The sequence below is a fragment of the Mytilus galloprovincialis genome, chromosome 11, assembly GCF_965363235.1.
Source record: "Mytilus galloprovincialis chromosome 11, xbMytGall1.hap1.1, whole genome shotgun sequence".
In the NCBI taxonomy this organism is placed as follows: Eukaryota; Metazoa; Mollusca; class Bivalvia; order Mytilida; family Mytilidae; genus Mytilus; species Mytilus galloprovincialis.
In genome coordinates, this window is record NC_134848.1 from 10428673 (window position 1) to 10445379 (window position 16707).

The window sequence follows — 16707 nt, forward strand, 5'->3', positions numbered from 1 at the left end:
GTGTTTAGTCTGCATTGATTATTATTTGTTGGTCACCAATTTATATGGATATCGTGGGTACAGTTTGACACCAAAAAACAATTTTTAACAAATGAAAAAAATTCTATAGGCTTGTATGCAGACTTCGGCAAAAAACACAAAATCAAATATTAACAAGGTAAGATTGCCTTTATCCACAATAAAAAGCTTTGTTGAGTGCAGCCTGATACGACTGCAGAGGTTAAACCCTGAATGGTTGGGAAAAATGTGGACACACTGTTCAAGCTTAATTTTAATACTGTCTGAATTTGGATTGTGATCAAAATTTTAACATAAGATAGGTTTATAAATAAAAAAAAGACTCTATTGCAAAATCTTGAAAGTTTTCAAAAATTTGAAATTTTTAAAATTTGAGAAAAAAAGTATGAACCCCTTTAAAAAAATTGAGAGAAAAAAATCCTTCAAACTCAATCACAGTCTTCCCTTTGTAGTATGGTACTTTGTAGTACAATTTTAGAGAGATCCATACACTTACACACAAGTTATTGTCTGGAAACTAGAAAAAAGCTTCTTTTTTGCCTGTAATTATTGCATGGTTTTGGCATTTACTCCCAAAATCAATTTCAGCCTTCAGTTTGTAACATGCAACCTTGTGGTACAATGTCAGAGGGATCCATAAACTTACACACAAGTTATTTGTGGGAAACTATAAAAATTCTTGTTTTTTGGCCACTAATTCCTAAACATAACCCCCAAAATCAAACTCAATCTTTCTTCTGTGGTATTGAACCTCCTTGTTAAATTATTTAGAGATCCATTCACTAAAATTGAAGTCATTGTCTGAAAACCAAACGTTTCTTCGGACAACCACGTAGTCTACAACATCTTACCATTATACGAACCAAAAAAAATGTTTGCAGTTGTATAAAAATTGGTACCCACGAACATAACTGAATCCACAGTAGCTAAGAATAAACTTATATAAGTTCTCAGATTGATCATCACTGTAGAAGCTCAGTACCCTGAATGTTCAATGTATATGCTATATGATTGAAATTTACCACACAGCTAATTTAGTCCTATCTAATTAAAATATTAATCTCTGATTTCTTCATGCTCTAACACATGATGCTGGAATATAGTACTGCAGAGACACGTCAGTTCTAAATATGACTTAGAACTAAACATAATATAACAAGAATGTGTCCATAGTACACGAATGCCCCACTCGCATAATCATTTTCTATGTTCAGTGGACCATGAAATTGGGGTCAAAAGCCTAATTTGGCAATTAAATTAGAAAGATCATATCATAAGGAACATGTTTACTAAGTTTGAAGTTGATTGGACTTCAACTTCATCAAAAACTACCTTGACCGAAAACTTTAACCTGAAACTTGCACTATCCTTTTCTATGTTCAGTGGACCGTGAAATTGGGGTCAAAATTCTAATTTGGCAATTAAATTAGAAAGATCATATCATAGGAAACATGTGTACTAAGTTTGAAGTTGATTGGACTTCAACTTCATCAAAAACTACCTTGACCAAAAACTTTAACCTGAAACTTGCACTATCATTTTCTATGTTCTCTGGACCGTGAAATTGGAATCAAAAGTCTAATTTGGCAATTAAATTAGAAAGATCATATCATAGGGAACATGTGTACTAAGTTTGAAGTTGATTGGACTTCACCTTCATCAAAAACTACCTTGACCAAAAACTTTAACCTGAAACTTGCACTATCATATTCAATGTTCAGTGGACCGTGAAATTGGGGTCAAAAGTCTAATTTGGCAATTAAATTAGAAAGATCATATCATAGGGAACATGTTTACTAAGTTTGAAGTTGATTGGACTTCAACTTAATCAAAAACTACCTTGACCAAAAACTTTAACCTGAACGAACGAGCGAACGGACGGAAGGACGGACGGACGGACGCACAGACCAGAAAACATAATGCCCCACTACTATCGTAGGTTGGGCATAAAAAAGAAGATGTGGTATGATTGCCGATGAGACAACTGTCCACAAGAGACCAAAATGACACATATATTAACAACTATGAATGGAGCAAAAAAGTTCATAAATGAGATTAAAGGCTTTGTATTCTGCTTCTATCTAGTGACAGTGGTGAATCCAGAAATTCTCATAAGGGGGATACTGATTGCTAAAGAGGGGGCCAACTCCAGTCATGCTTCAGTGATACCCTATACAAAATCACAAAATCAGCTCCTGATTGAACTAAGCTATATGCAACTGACTTTTAACAGTTTGTTCTCATAAGGGGGATACTGATTGCTAAAGAGGGGGCCAACTCCAGTCATGCTTCAGTGATACCCTATACAAAATCACAAAATCAGCTCCTGATTGAACTAAGCTATATGCAACTGACTTTTAACAGTTTGTTCTCATAAGGGGGATACTGATTGCTAAAGAGGGGGCCAACTCCAGTCATGCTTCAGTGATACCCTATACAAAATCACAAAATCAGCTCCTGATTGAACTAAGCTATATGCAACTGACTTTTAACAGTTTGTTCTCATAAGGGGGATACTGATTGCTAAAGAGGGGGCCAACTCCAGTCATGCTTCAGTGATACCCTATACAAAATCACAAAATCAGCTCCTGATTGAACTAAGCTATATGCAACTGACTTTTAACAGTTTGTTCTCATAAGGGGGATACTGATTGCTAAAGAGGGGCCAACTCCAGTCATGCTTCAGTGATACCCTATACAAAATCACAAAATCAGCTCCTGATTGAACTAAGCTATATGCAACTGACTTTTAACAGTTTGTTCTCATAAGGGGGATACTGATTGCTAAAGAGGGGGCCAACTCCAGTCATGCTTCAGTGATACCCTATACAAAATCACAAAATCAGCTCCTGATTGAACTAAGCTATATGCAACTGACTTTTAACAGTTTGTTCTCATAAGGGGGATACTGATTGCTAAAGAGGGGGCCAACTCCAGTCATGCTTCAGTGATACCCTATACAAAATCACAAAATCAGCTCCTGATTGAACTAAGCTATATGCAACTGACTTTTAACAGTTTGTTCTCATAAGGGGGATACTGATTGCTAAAGAGGGGGCCAACTCCAGTCATGCTTCAGTGATACCCTATACAAAATCACAAAATCAGCTCCTGATTGAACTAAGCTATATGCAACTGACTTTTAACAGTTTGTTCTCATAAGGGGGATACTGATTGCTAAAGAGGGGGCCAACTCCAGTCATGCTTCAGTGATACCCTATACAAAATCACAAAATCAGCTCCTGATTGAACTAAGCTATATGCAACTGACTTTTAACAGTTCTTATGATGTACTGTTTTAAAGCTGTCTCAGGTTAGGAAAGGGTTAATTGCTCACAAATATTTTTAATCATGCTTCATTGTCACAACTAAGGAGCCTTTAAAATTAGTGGTTGTTTTGGGATCATTTCTGACATATTTGTTTTTTTCGTAAATTGTATCGTTTCAACTGAAGGACGTTTTTTTCCTGGTTTGAATTGTTTCACACTTTTCATGTCTGAGCCTCATATCATGGTCTGTACAGATATGGCTTTTCTTAATGTTGAAGGACGTTCTGTGACCTATAAATGCCTAAAAATTAAATCCATGTCATTTTCTGACCGTGCAAGTTCTGTATAGCCAGTCAAGGTCATTAAAAACTTCCATATATATATATATATATATATATATATATATAAGTACGTCTGAGCCAGTGACAACTCTACAACAGATTTATCCAGCGGATCACCAGCAGTGATGGTGATACATGGCTGTGTACATTATGTATATACAACTCGTCTAAACATCAACTAAACAATGTTAGATCTGTAAATTTGCTTTCGCAAATTTGTTGTTCCTTCCTCGCTGGGATTCGAACTCATGCTACTGAGATATCGTGACATCAAATCGCGCTAGACCACACGACCACCTGGGCTTCATAAAAATGAAGCTTTCGGTGGCCAGGTGTTACCTTTCCACTTCAGTTTTAATCTAGCGTTGTACTATAGTACATGATATATAAGACAAGAATATATATATATATATATACAAGTCATTTAATTTCTTGTGACTATTTTTCTCATTGGGAATCATACCACATCTTCTTACTTTTATATTGTTCCATTTGCAAAATAAGACCTGTATTAATCAAGTGTTTCAGATCACAAAATCAAAATGTTCATGGAGTCTGAAGAAGCATTGTGATTTTTTTGATGAAACAACTGAATCTATAGTTTGAGCAAGAATTTTAGGAAGAATGTTTTGAGAGACAGAATATTTAAAAGTGAGTCAATATTTGCAAGCCAAACAAACAAATTAACAATGAATTAACAACAAAGTGTTATTTCATACTTTAATCAAAAGTAATACTGTATTTGTTATACAATAACTACAAATCATTTAAAACTTAACAATTAAATCTGATCAATGTATAAACAAGATAAATACATGTATAAGTGTATGATAAGACTATATATAATTAATTTGGCATATGCCCAGCAAAATACATTTTGTATATTATATATAGGTAGTGGTATTCCTCAGAATAAGATTAACAGGTGTAATATAAGACTAGAAACAATCAAAACAATCTGAACTTAGGTAAAATAACTTATCATAGATACCAGGATATAAATTTTGTATTTGTGCCAGACGCACATTTCATCTACTAAAGACTCACCAGTGACGCTCCAATAAAAAATTCGTAAGGGTTCCACGGAACCCAGTGTCTCGCCTACTTTTGCTGTTAATCGCAGACTCAACAAAAACGAGGAAAAACATCAATAAAAATTTCCCTCTCGATACTGTCTTTTGATTGAAAGAAGCTTCCAAGTTTGGTAAAAAATCCAGGATAGCTTATGAATCTAATAAATGTTTTATAAACTTTAACTGCAGACTGTATGTAATGTTAACTGGAAGAAAAACTAAGTCCATTTATAAGTAAAATACGGAAAAAGTGATTTTTTTTTTTACAAAATTTACTTCTGAATAATATCTTATGATCAGAAACAAGCTTTTGTCTAAGTTTGGTAGAAATCCAGGATAGTTTAAGAACATTATAAAAAATTTAAAAACTTAAACCACAGAGTGAATGTTTTGTTTCTGGCAAAAAAACTAAGTCCATTTATAAGTAAAATACGGAAAAGTGGAAATTTATTTTTACAAAATTTTCTTCTTGATACTATCTTATGATCATAAACAAGCTTCTGTCCAAGTTTGGTACAAATCAAGGATAGTTTATGAAAGTTATTAAAATTTTAAAAACTTTAACCACAGAGTGAATGTAATGTTTCCTCGCAGAAAAACTAAGTCCATTTATAAGTAAAATACGGAAAAGTGGAAATTTATTTTTACAAAATTTACTTCTTGATACTATCTTATGATCATAAACAAGCTTCTGTCCAAGTTTGGTACAAATCAAGGATAGTTTATGAAAATTATTAAAATTTTAAAAACTTTAACCACAGAGTGAATGTAATGTTTCCTCGCAGAAAAACTAAGTCCATTTATAAGTAAAATACGGAAAAAATGGAATTTTATTTTCACAAAATTTACTTCTTGATACTTTCTTATGATCATAAACAAGCTTCTGTCCAAGTTTGGTAGAAATTCAGTATAGTTTAAGAAAGTTATTAAAATTTCAAAAACTTTAACCACAGAGTGAATATTTGTGGACACCGCCGACGACGACGACCCTGACGACGACGGAATGTAGGATCGCTTAGTCTCGCTTTTTCGACTAAAGTCGAAGGCTCGACAAAAAGGTTAAACGGCCAAATACGAAGTTGAAGAGCATTACTTGGTTTCCACTCATTCTGTGGGTTGATAATGTTTAATTAAGGTTGTAGACCTTACTTCAGGAAGATAACACTTTAAATCAGTTATGCGATTAAAAAAGGCAAGTTTCATCAATGCATTTACCTGAAACAGATTGGAAATAATCCATGTATCTTTAAAGCTTAGAATATAAAACATAGTAACAATTTTCAAAGTTATTTCCCCTAACCTAGGTTTTCATAGACTTCTCACTTTTGAAAGTTTCCTTTGACTTTTTTTCTTTTTTTTAAACTTTTTTGGTACAAAATGCACTATACAGTAGATTCATTCTAACTTCAGTGTACCTAGTACTTCTTTTTATCAATTTCATTGATCAAGGGGTTTGTGAAAATCTTTCTCTATACCTCCATCGCCGTTATCTGTCAGAGTAATACGTATCCAAGTCATTTTTTTTTTTTAATGTTTGAATTATCTCCCCTTAATCATCTCAAAAAAATGTACAACTAATTTTATTTACAACCCCTTAAATTTTCAAGCTTAGGATGTTAAAACTGGTTTGCTCATTATTTTTTTTATTAGAGGTCAAGCTTAAATCTTAACAACTAAGCAAAGAAATCTATTGTAAACAGATTTTAAGTAATTGTGCAAAGACTTCAAAAATTGCTCCATGGAGTAGTATTTTGATGGTAACAGACAAATGAAAATTGAACTGTCCATAAAATTATACTTTTATAAAAAGTAAAGACTGTTACACTTAATAAAGGCAATGTAGTCAATAGAAACTAGAGAGTAGAAGAAAATAAGACTTTCTTAACTTAAATACGGTAAGGGAAAAAATCTGAATGTCTAATTGATATAACTTGAATTCAAAAATAATTTACCTGTACCAGTATAAAGTAAATTCAGGGGCGGATCCAGCCATTTTAAAAAGGGGGGGTTCCTAACCCAGGACAAAGGGGGGTTCCAACTAAATGTCCCCATTCAAATGCATTGATCGTACAAAAAAAAGGGGGGGTTCCAACCCCGGAACCCCCCTCTGGATCTGCGCATGAAAATACACTTGTTGACTAATTGTAAATAATGGACTAGATGCTAATAAGGAGGAATATGATTCTGATAACTATTTATTTTAAAAATGCTGAGATACTTATGTAAATTACTTAAACATAGGTAAAATTTGTAATTTGACTATAATAGAATATAAAAGTTAAATGCCAAGCTTTTTTTTAGGTTTTTATAAATATAAATATAAACAACAAAGTTTGAAATACACATAGTTGAAAAATACACTTGAAATCTGCTTTTTTAAGATGTTTAAGGACAATATACAATGTTGCTAAAGCTAGTTCTCATTGTAATAATCCATTAGGTCATGCAACATCACACTGATCTGTAATCACAAACTGATCTTTCATTGGTACTTTTTATGTGGTGTAAAATAAAAACTTTTTGCTAAGCACCAGTTCTTAATTATGTGTATGTATACCGTATATACATGTATAACATTAGGGTACACTTATGTAACAGTAAGTAAAACTATATGTATTGATTCATTGTTACAGTAGATACAAATAATAAATAACAAATAATAAATAATAATAATTACAGTATACATGTACTTGCAATATAAATGTTAATAAAAGCTAACAGTATTCATTTTGATTCAATTTATCATTGCACATTGGTTTATGATACAAAATCATTATATGCACACGTACATGTATAAAAACCAGTGTAATAACTTACAAATAAAAAGAAATTGGTTTGCACAATTGGCCGTTTCAGAATATAATACATCCTGGGTAATATTTTCAAAAGTGTACACCACAATGCCCTGATTGGTTAAAAATGTCATAAACAATGGAAATTTAACCAATGACATGGCGTTATTTTCATTTTGGGGTACGAACAATGAAATTACCCATGATGCTTTAGATTCAGCAACTCACTGTATAATAATGTCTGGTATAAATATTTGATACAGTTTTCATAAAAATTGGAGTAAACATAAGAGTAACCCTGAGGTTACAATGCAATGTTCAATATAAATTAAATGTCAAAGGGACATAACTCCTGACAAAATAATTCAAATTGTTTTAATAAATCCCTGATTTTGATCTTTGATATTTCATAACAATCCTACAGCATGTACAACAAATGCAGGAGTGAGATAGAGTTCTCAGGCCAAGGTTTTTGAAGGTAATTTCCAGGTTCTTATAATTTTTTACCATGGTGAGTTCAACAGTAAGAAAAAGATATTTTATTGCAGTATAATTTATTATTCAATCTCCTGATATTAATTTCATAACAATCCTACAGTATATACAACAAATGCAGGAGTGAGGCAGGGTTCTCGGGGTAAGGTTTTTTGAAGGTCAGTCCAGGGTCTAGTCATTTTTTACTATGGTGAGTTCAACAGTTAGAAAAAGATATTTTATTGCAATATAATTTATCATTTAGTCTTTATGACCTACATGTAATAGAGCAATGAAATGACATTAAGGTGGTACCTAACACTACAGAGAGATAACTGTGTAAAATCATCTTCTAAACGTTTTAATTACGTTGTGTTTCAAGGGAATATTAAGCTTCTCAATGATCAAAATAAGTGTTTGTCAAACTGCTATATACATTTTAACCCCTGTATTTTTTCTGATAAAACAGTTGTTCAATTTTTTTGAAATTTTTATATTTTTGTCAAAGGGTCAAAGTAAATACTTTGTCAAAATTTTATGAAAATTAAACGAGCCAAATTAATTTTAGTGAAAGTGTTGGGTACCACCTTAAATTCAAATAACTTTTAAAAATTAGCTAGATATGTGTGTTGAGTTTATACAAAATATTTCAATCTTGATGCATCTCTGGACTCATCAGTTTTTGAATAAGTCATAGACTAGCCTTAGTGAGAACCCTGAGTGAGAGCAATGCTAACTCAATTTTTCATATAATTTATATTTCCAAGGGGCATAACTCTATATAAAAAAAAAGTTTAATTGCCACTGATTTTCAAACTGTTTACAAATATTTCTGAATACTGGTACATTTCATATAAACTTTGGCAAGAATTGTACATTTGAATTGAAAGCCCTTACAACATGCACAATGTGATCAAATCCTATGATTTACATTTGTAAGGGACATAACTCCTGCACAAATAAATGATAGGCACATACATGTATTTTCAAACTCATCTCTGTCATTTTCTAACTGGTTCCCTTTTGGTTAAGAGCAATCAATTGTAAATAGACAGAACCCATTTGAAAGATATGTTATATATTACATATATGTCAATCTATTGCTTATACAAAATAAACAAATTATTACAACAACAATGATATAAAAACTTGATGTAGACTGATTGTGGGCACTATTTATTGGAACCCAGTAAGGAGGGTAAAAATCCTCCTTGACTGTTTCCCGGTCCAATCTGGATCCAGGTTCTGGGTAGTTTTTATAATATACTGTATAACCATTGGCCAACCATGCTCCCCACCAACCAAAGGTACCAGTAGTGATAATGGAACTATTACACAATGACAATAAGGCTAGATCTATCCCGGGAGTATTCCTTGGAATTACAACGGAATTTTGAAATTTTAAATTCTTCAAGCACCACTTGTAATCGTCGGAGATGACGAGAAATTTGACCTTATTGTTGAACTTTTGTTGCATGTGGTTCACGGCATTATGAAAATATTCCAGTGGAGCTGATTTAAAACCTATTTTTACTGATGATGCAATCATCATGTCAGTTCGTCTAACATGTATACACGTTGTCTGAAAAGAAATATTATTCTGAACATTCTGACGAAATATCTGTTCAGCATTTGACATGATGGTCTTTTTAAATGTAAATTCTTCTCGAATTTGTTTTTCAACATGTTCAAAATATTTCCAAGATTGCAAATAACCATGAATTGTTATGTTCGAAACAGGAAGTGACTCCATTTTCTTATCATATGCACATGGTAAATCTTCATATATTGGTTGCCTACATAATGCATTAACGCCTCGCGTACTTTTTATATTAAAAATATTTGCTATTGAAACTTTTTTGACGGATTCAGGACTGATGTATAATAGCGCTCTATTTTTCCTAGCAATTCCAACGAGTGATGCATATGCAAATAACCAGTTGCCAAGACGACCTGAGAGTTCTACAGTTAAATAAACAGGCTGTTGTTTAGTCTTCGGCAAATTAGCAATGCTGTTGATATGAACCTGACATCTAGAATATTCCTTGTCCCAAATCTGTCTTACAAAATGAACATGTAGTATAGAGGGCACTGTTTGTAACCATGACAACACAAGGTAGGTAATTATCAGACCGAGAGAGGCGAGACAGATAACAGGTCTATTACATCTTTTCTTGATTAACTCCATACTCCATGGCAATAGTCAAGTCCTATAAAAGAAAAATCAAGTGTAAAAGCAATGAAAAGATGTTAAAACTGTACAGTATTTATAGTAATGTTAGTGTAAAAAGGGATGTTAGGAACTTTATACTGCTGGTGAATATTCATACTCCATGAGCTCATGAATACTTTCTATGATTTTGTGCTTTGTAAGTTTTGAATGTGATAAGCAGTGGCGGATCCAGGGGGGGGGGGGTTGGAACCCCCCTTTTTTTTGGCCGATCAATGCATTTGAATGGAAGCATATAGTTGGAACCCCCCCTTTACTCTGGGTTGGGAACCCCCCCTTTTTAAAATGGCTGGATCCGCCACTGATAAGAATATTTTCTTTTGTGTTGTTAAATCTTTTGTATGATACATTTTATACAATGGTATATATATATGTTGCATACCTATACATGATTTATAGTGTGCATACATTTAATGAGGAATAGGCAGGTGGAGTTTACAGAATACAGAATAATGAGCAAATTATTCAAATTAAGAACTTATCTGAAAGCATGATAAGAGATATCCTTTCATATTTTATCTTTATCTTTATTTTATGGTTTTGTTTTCTTTTTATCACACACAATTGTATTTTCCATGCATAATATTTAGTGACAATTTTGCACAACCTGTAGTGTGAAACAAAGTTCAGTGACCAATACTTTAAATGTTATTATATTTTTGAAAAAAAGCATGATTAAAACTGCATTTTGACAAATTATTGAAAATTCTATAGATTATAATTAAGATGACCCAGAATTCTACCATTACTGGCATTAGCAATAGTATCATGTTTTCTAATTTTTGTGTTAACTATATATGAAAATCAAAATTGCCCAATAAACATGATAAACTTTGAAAATGAGGTGAAGGTTTTGATGACAGATCTGTACACCTTACAATATAACAATATTATATAGATATAGGAAGATGTGACATCAGTGCCAATAAGACAACTCTCCATTCCAAGTCACAATTGTATACATGTATACATTTGTGACTTGGAATATATATTTGATGATATTGATATCGTTCGATGATATTGTTCTAAATATGCCTATTGCTATTCTATGCATTATTACTATTTGTATACCAGTTGTATGGGCCATTGCCAATTATTGTAATTGTGTTTGTGCCAATAAAATATTTGTATTTGTATTTGTATTTTGTATTCATCAAATCTATTTAGTGATGCCACAATCATTAGAAACATTTAAACTAAAAAGATTCTGTGTATTAAATATGTTGACGGGTAAAAAAAGGTTGTGTTGCTTTTGAACATTTTGGATTTAGTCTTAAAACTACTATTGCTCTGTAACTTATCACAAATATTTTTGTGGATGATAGAGCCTATAGTATAATGCAGGCTAGTCCAAATACACCTTATCGGTAATCGCGGCTGACCCGGCCGCTTGAACTTTTGACGCATACAACAATCACTTTTCCATTGTGGCGTCAGATATTTTGTATTGTGACATCAAAATGTTACGGGAACCTGTGTGATATCCAGTAATGCCGGACAAATAGCGATAAGGTGTATAGTAATGAAGTCTGACAAGGCTATTTTTTTTTCTGGGAAGGGCATGGCGTCACAGAAAAAAATTATAATAGCCTTGCCAGACGTCATAATTATTTGGACTATATATGAGGGGGGTAGGAGGGGTCCTGATCCCGAAATCTCGGGCTTAAAAACACAAAATCCTGAAATCCCGGGTTTAACATGTTTAAAAACACGAAATCCCAAGGGTGTTAATCAGTCTATTAGTACTACATGTATAAGTATAGACTGTCTCTGGTTAAATAGTAAAAAACACTTTTTACTCTGAACTTGAAACCAGAGACAAGAGGTGTGCCTTTGAAAGACAGGATCCTCATACAAGACAAGACTATGGCAGTTTTACGCTTTGGGGATTGTGTTCTTTTATTTCCTTACTTTGTATGTAGGACAATGTTTAATGTTTATGTTTAGTCGAGTTCATGATCAACGGTCTAATAATTTTCAGCTGATACAATCTCATTTATCTGGTCTCCTTACAAAATTAAACCAGACCGAAACCTCTAAAAAAGAAACCCTTCACGGAGAGATAAAATCCGCATTTTCCGTTCATTTTCAAACTGTTTAAAAATTTATTACTGAGCATTTCAACGGCGGATATGAGGTTTTGAATGGGGTTAAATGATTAAAGAATAATGCCCTTAGAAAATGAAGATTAGAGAATAACGGGCAAAAAAATGAAGATTAGAGAAATGCGTGGACTAATTTTTTTAAGATTAGAGAAAAAGGGGTTAATTTTTTGAAGATAAGAGAAAAAATTTAAGGGGTGAAAATTAAATGTTTACAGAATAACAGACCCCCCCCCCAAATCCAGACCCTCGGATATGGTAATCTAAAGGTGTTGTACGAAGTTGAAGTGCATGTTTCTGGCTGTAATCTTTATATAATGTCCCACAAAGGCAAGAATAACAAATAGAAACTACAATTGCCATTGCAAGCAATAGAGGCCGGATGTCACCCTGGTCTGCAAATTGACACTAAACAGCAGCCATTTCGAAATTGTCCATCAGTGAATGCAGATTTTTGCATGACAACAGATATTTCTGTTTTAAATTCCAATGAATTTGGAGCATTTTGATATTTTTTGTGTTTTTGCTGTTTCCATGGTAACGGCCGCCATTTTAAAAATTCCAAAGTCAAACTACTGCTGCATATTGTTCTCTCTGCACGTCGTGTAGCTGGAATATATATACACACATGTACATAAAATGAGAGACAAAGGATACCAAAGGGACATGCATTCATTCCACATTGCTAAAAGGAAAAAGAAAAACATACAATACACAAAACACAACATATTAAACTAACTGAGACTGAGTAACAGGAACCACATCAAAAACTGTCTTGTTGCTCATGTTAGTACAAAACCGCTAATTATTAAGTCTGAATCGGTAGATCACATAGAACACTGTTATAGCAGTCTCAGGCTGCACAAACTGATATTTGAAGCAACGATCATCAAAGTCCCAATGCAAGTATTGCTAAGCGCTGTCATACCTTCATGACATGTGGTATTTTCCTCGCAAATAAGCCTGACATGAATTGCTTGGTTTGAATTCCTGATAACATAACTTGTGGATAAGTGTACTGATTTTATGACATCGTACCACAATTAAGGTTCCATACCACAAAAGGAAGATCGGCATTGATTTTCTTGACTGTTTAGGGATTAAGGTCCAAAGCGGGTCCCCAAAAAAAATAAAACAAACATAACTCTTGTTTAAGGACAATAACTTGTGTAATGAAAGCAAATAAGAAACCCGTCGGCCCGATTTATAATACGTCGATATATATGGCATGCAGAAATCAAACGCAAACAGTGAATTACTGCCCCTGACTTTAGAGAGGCAAAAATAGAATGCAGCTGGATACAACAAAATCCGTTTTGTGTTCATGGTTGTGTTTCGTGATTTATGATCTCTACCGTGTCAAAACCTATGCAACTGTTTTGTTTTTACAGTTTACTCTGATGTTGTGTTTCCACACAATTGTTAACTGTCCAAGGATAAGGACCGGGTGCCAGGGTCCTCCACCATATTACGTACATGAGGGTACATATGTTTGCCTCCCCGTGCCCGCTAAAGATAAATCTGCTTAGAGCAATAAAAACACATATATTGCCATGGCACGTTTATTTCAAAGAGACAGATTACATCACATGATAAATATGCATCATTATACAAAGGTACACAACTCTCACGTTTAAACTACAAAACACATATGACCATACATATACTTGATAACAAGGGTTAGTATTAGCTTAATGAACATGCAGTATGGGGTTTGTTCATCGTTTCAGGCGATAGTAGTGTGACCTATAGCTATTGTTGCGTAGATCAACAACAAGTTTGATTCTGGTGTTGTTGTTTTTTTAATTTGGAAAATTCCTGATTATTTGAACACGTGCAATCGGATATATAGTTATCAAAGGTACCAGGATTATAATTTAGTACGCCAGAGGCGCGTTTCGTCTACATAAGACTCATCAGTGACGCTCATGTCAAAAATATTTAAAAAGCCAAACAAGTACAAAGTTGAAGAGCATTGAAGATCCAAAATTCCCCAAAGGTGTGCCAAATACGGTTAAAAATAAAGGTAATCTATGCCTGGGATGAGAAAATCCTTAGTTTTTCGAAAAATTCAAAGATTTGTAATCATGAAAAACACTCTTATCTTCATTTCTTTAGTCTTGTAATTTTTATGTAATTTTTCTATATTCTAATACACATTGACCATTTTTCTCTACTCTTTATATTATTACACTTTTTTCATTTCATTATTTTTTGGCCCCATTTTTCTCTTTTCCTAATATCTTGGTCCATGATTTTTTTCTGTAGATTTTGCCAGCCATTATCCGCTAACCTGTTAACCCATGTAGACTGTCATATATTTTTAACGGGTTTTTTTAACGAGATATATTCTGTCACGTGCAAAGATTCATGGGATTAATCGGATGTGTGATAAAAAATCTGCTAAATGTGCGAAAATATCATTTATTCAGATATCAGCTACTTCCCTATCAATTTTTAAATCATTGCTTTTGAAGAGGAACAATGAGATTGGACATGAATTTTACGTAGTTGTACTGAGTAATTGAATGGCTGCGGTAACAGACTGGCTTTAATTTGGTAAGGCTTTATTAAAAAATATATATTATAAATATGTCTATGTACACGTACGTCATGAAAGGTCATACATACCAAACTAGGGCTTGATCAAATGAATTTGCGACACTTTGAAACATTATATAAACCATATATATAGTCTTAATGAAGACTTTTTGAAAGTATTTATATTATATATACTTGCGGATGCATATCCTGGACTCAAAAAATAGTAAGGGGGGCTCATAAAGCAGGCAATTTTAGAAGAAGGACATGTAAATATGTAAATGGCCTATGCATTAACCTCATATGTAGCCGGCTCCATAAGTAGTGGGCTACATTATCACATCCCCTATAGTGGCGGATTTAGGGGGGGGCGGGGCCGGGCCCCCTTTTTGGGAAAAAATTTGGTTGCTTTTTATTTGAATCACTGAAGCGTGCCTGGAGCGGGCCCCCTCATAGGCAGTCAGTGGTCCACCACTTATGAAAATTTCTGGATCCGCCACTGCCCTAAATCCGCTTGAAAATTATATTATACGAGTTTCTTATACTATGTTCCTAATTTTGTAATTTTTTTTAATTTAAGGGAGACGGATTTTTTCTTGTTTTCGAATGCCAGTATCTCTATTTTGTATAATATTTCGTGCAGTTTATGAAAAATATTGTTTAAACTAAATCCGCTTATAATTTACTAAAAACGACTAGCAAGAATAAATAGTACCTCCTTTTCAATTATGGTCGTTAGTGGCTGATGATTTTCCCTCACATCCCACCTTACTATTTTTTCCGTTGATATATCAATTAACGGGCGGCGGACTCAGAATATATGATAGTTCATACTATCGTATTAACTACAATCCCGTACCCTTTTCAAGAAGGTCACCCTCCGTATTAATTCTTAATGTGTTTGTATTAACATGAGCAACACGACGGCTGCCACATGTGGAGTAGGATCTTCTAAGTTACCCTTCCGGAGAAGCTGAGATCACCTAAGTTTTGGTTGGGTTCGTGTTGCTAGATGCGTTATAGTTCTCTATGTTGTGTTTTGTTTTCTATTGTTTGTCTTCTGTTCTCTTTGTCGAGCCTTCGACAACTGTCGAAAAAGCGAAACATGAAGCGATCCTACATTCCGTCGTCGGCGTTGTCGTCGTCGAGTCACATATTCACGGTGTGCATGGTTAGCGGTTTTTGAAATTTTAATAACTTTCTTAAACTATCCTGGATTTCTACCGAACTTGTGGATAGACGTTGTTAATATTCATAACACAGTATCCAAAAGTAAATTCTGTAAAAAAAATCATCCTATTTTTAATTCCGTATTTTACTTATAGATAGACTTAATTTTTCTGCCAGGAAACATTACATTCACTCTGTGGTTAATGTTTTAAAAATTTTAATACTTTCTTAAACTATCCTGGATTTGTACCAAACTTGAACAGAAGCTTGTTTATGATCAAATGCTAGTATCTAGAAGGAAATTTGGTTAAAATTTTGTTCTTGTTAAAAATGTTTTTCCATACTTTACTTAAAAATGGACTTAGTTTTTCTTCCATTTTGCATTACATAGTCTGCAGTTAAAGTTTTAAAAACATTTATTAGATTCACAAACTATATATATATAGATATCCTTGATTTTTACCAAACTTGAACAGAACTCTTACAATTAAAAGATAGACTAAAATATCTAGAGGAAAACAGTTTTTCGAATTTTTTGTTGAACTTGCGACTAACAGCAAAAGTAGGCGAGACACTGGGTTCAACGGAACCCTTAAAAATTAGAAAATTAGCTAAGGGTTAAATTGAAGTTCCTATTAATACAACGATTCAATAAGGTCGAATTATCGAGTTATACTTGCAAGTGAATCAGTCAATA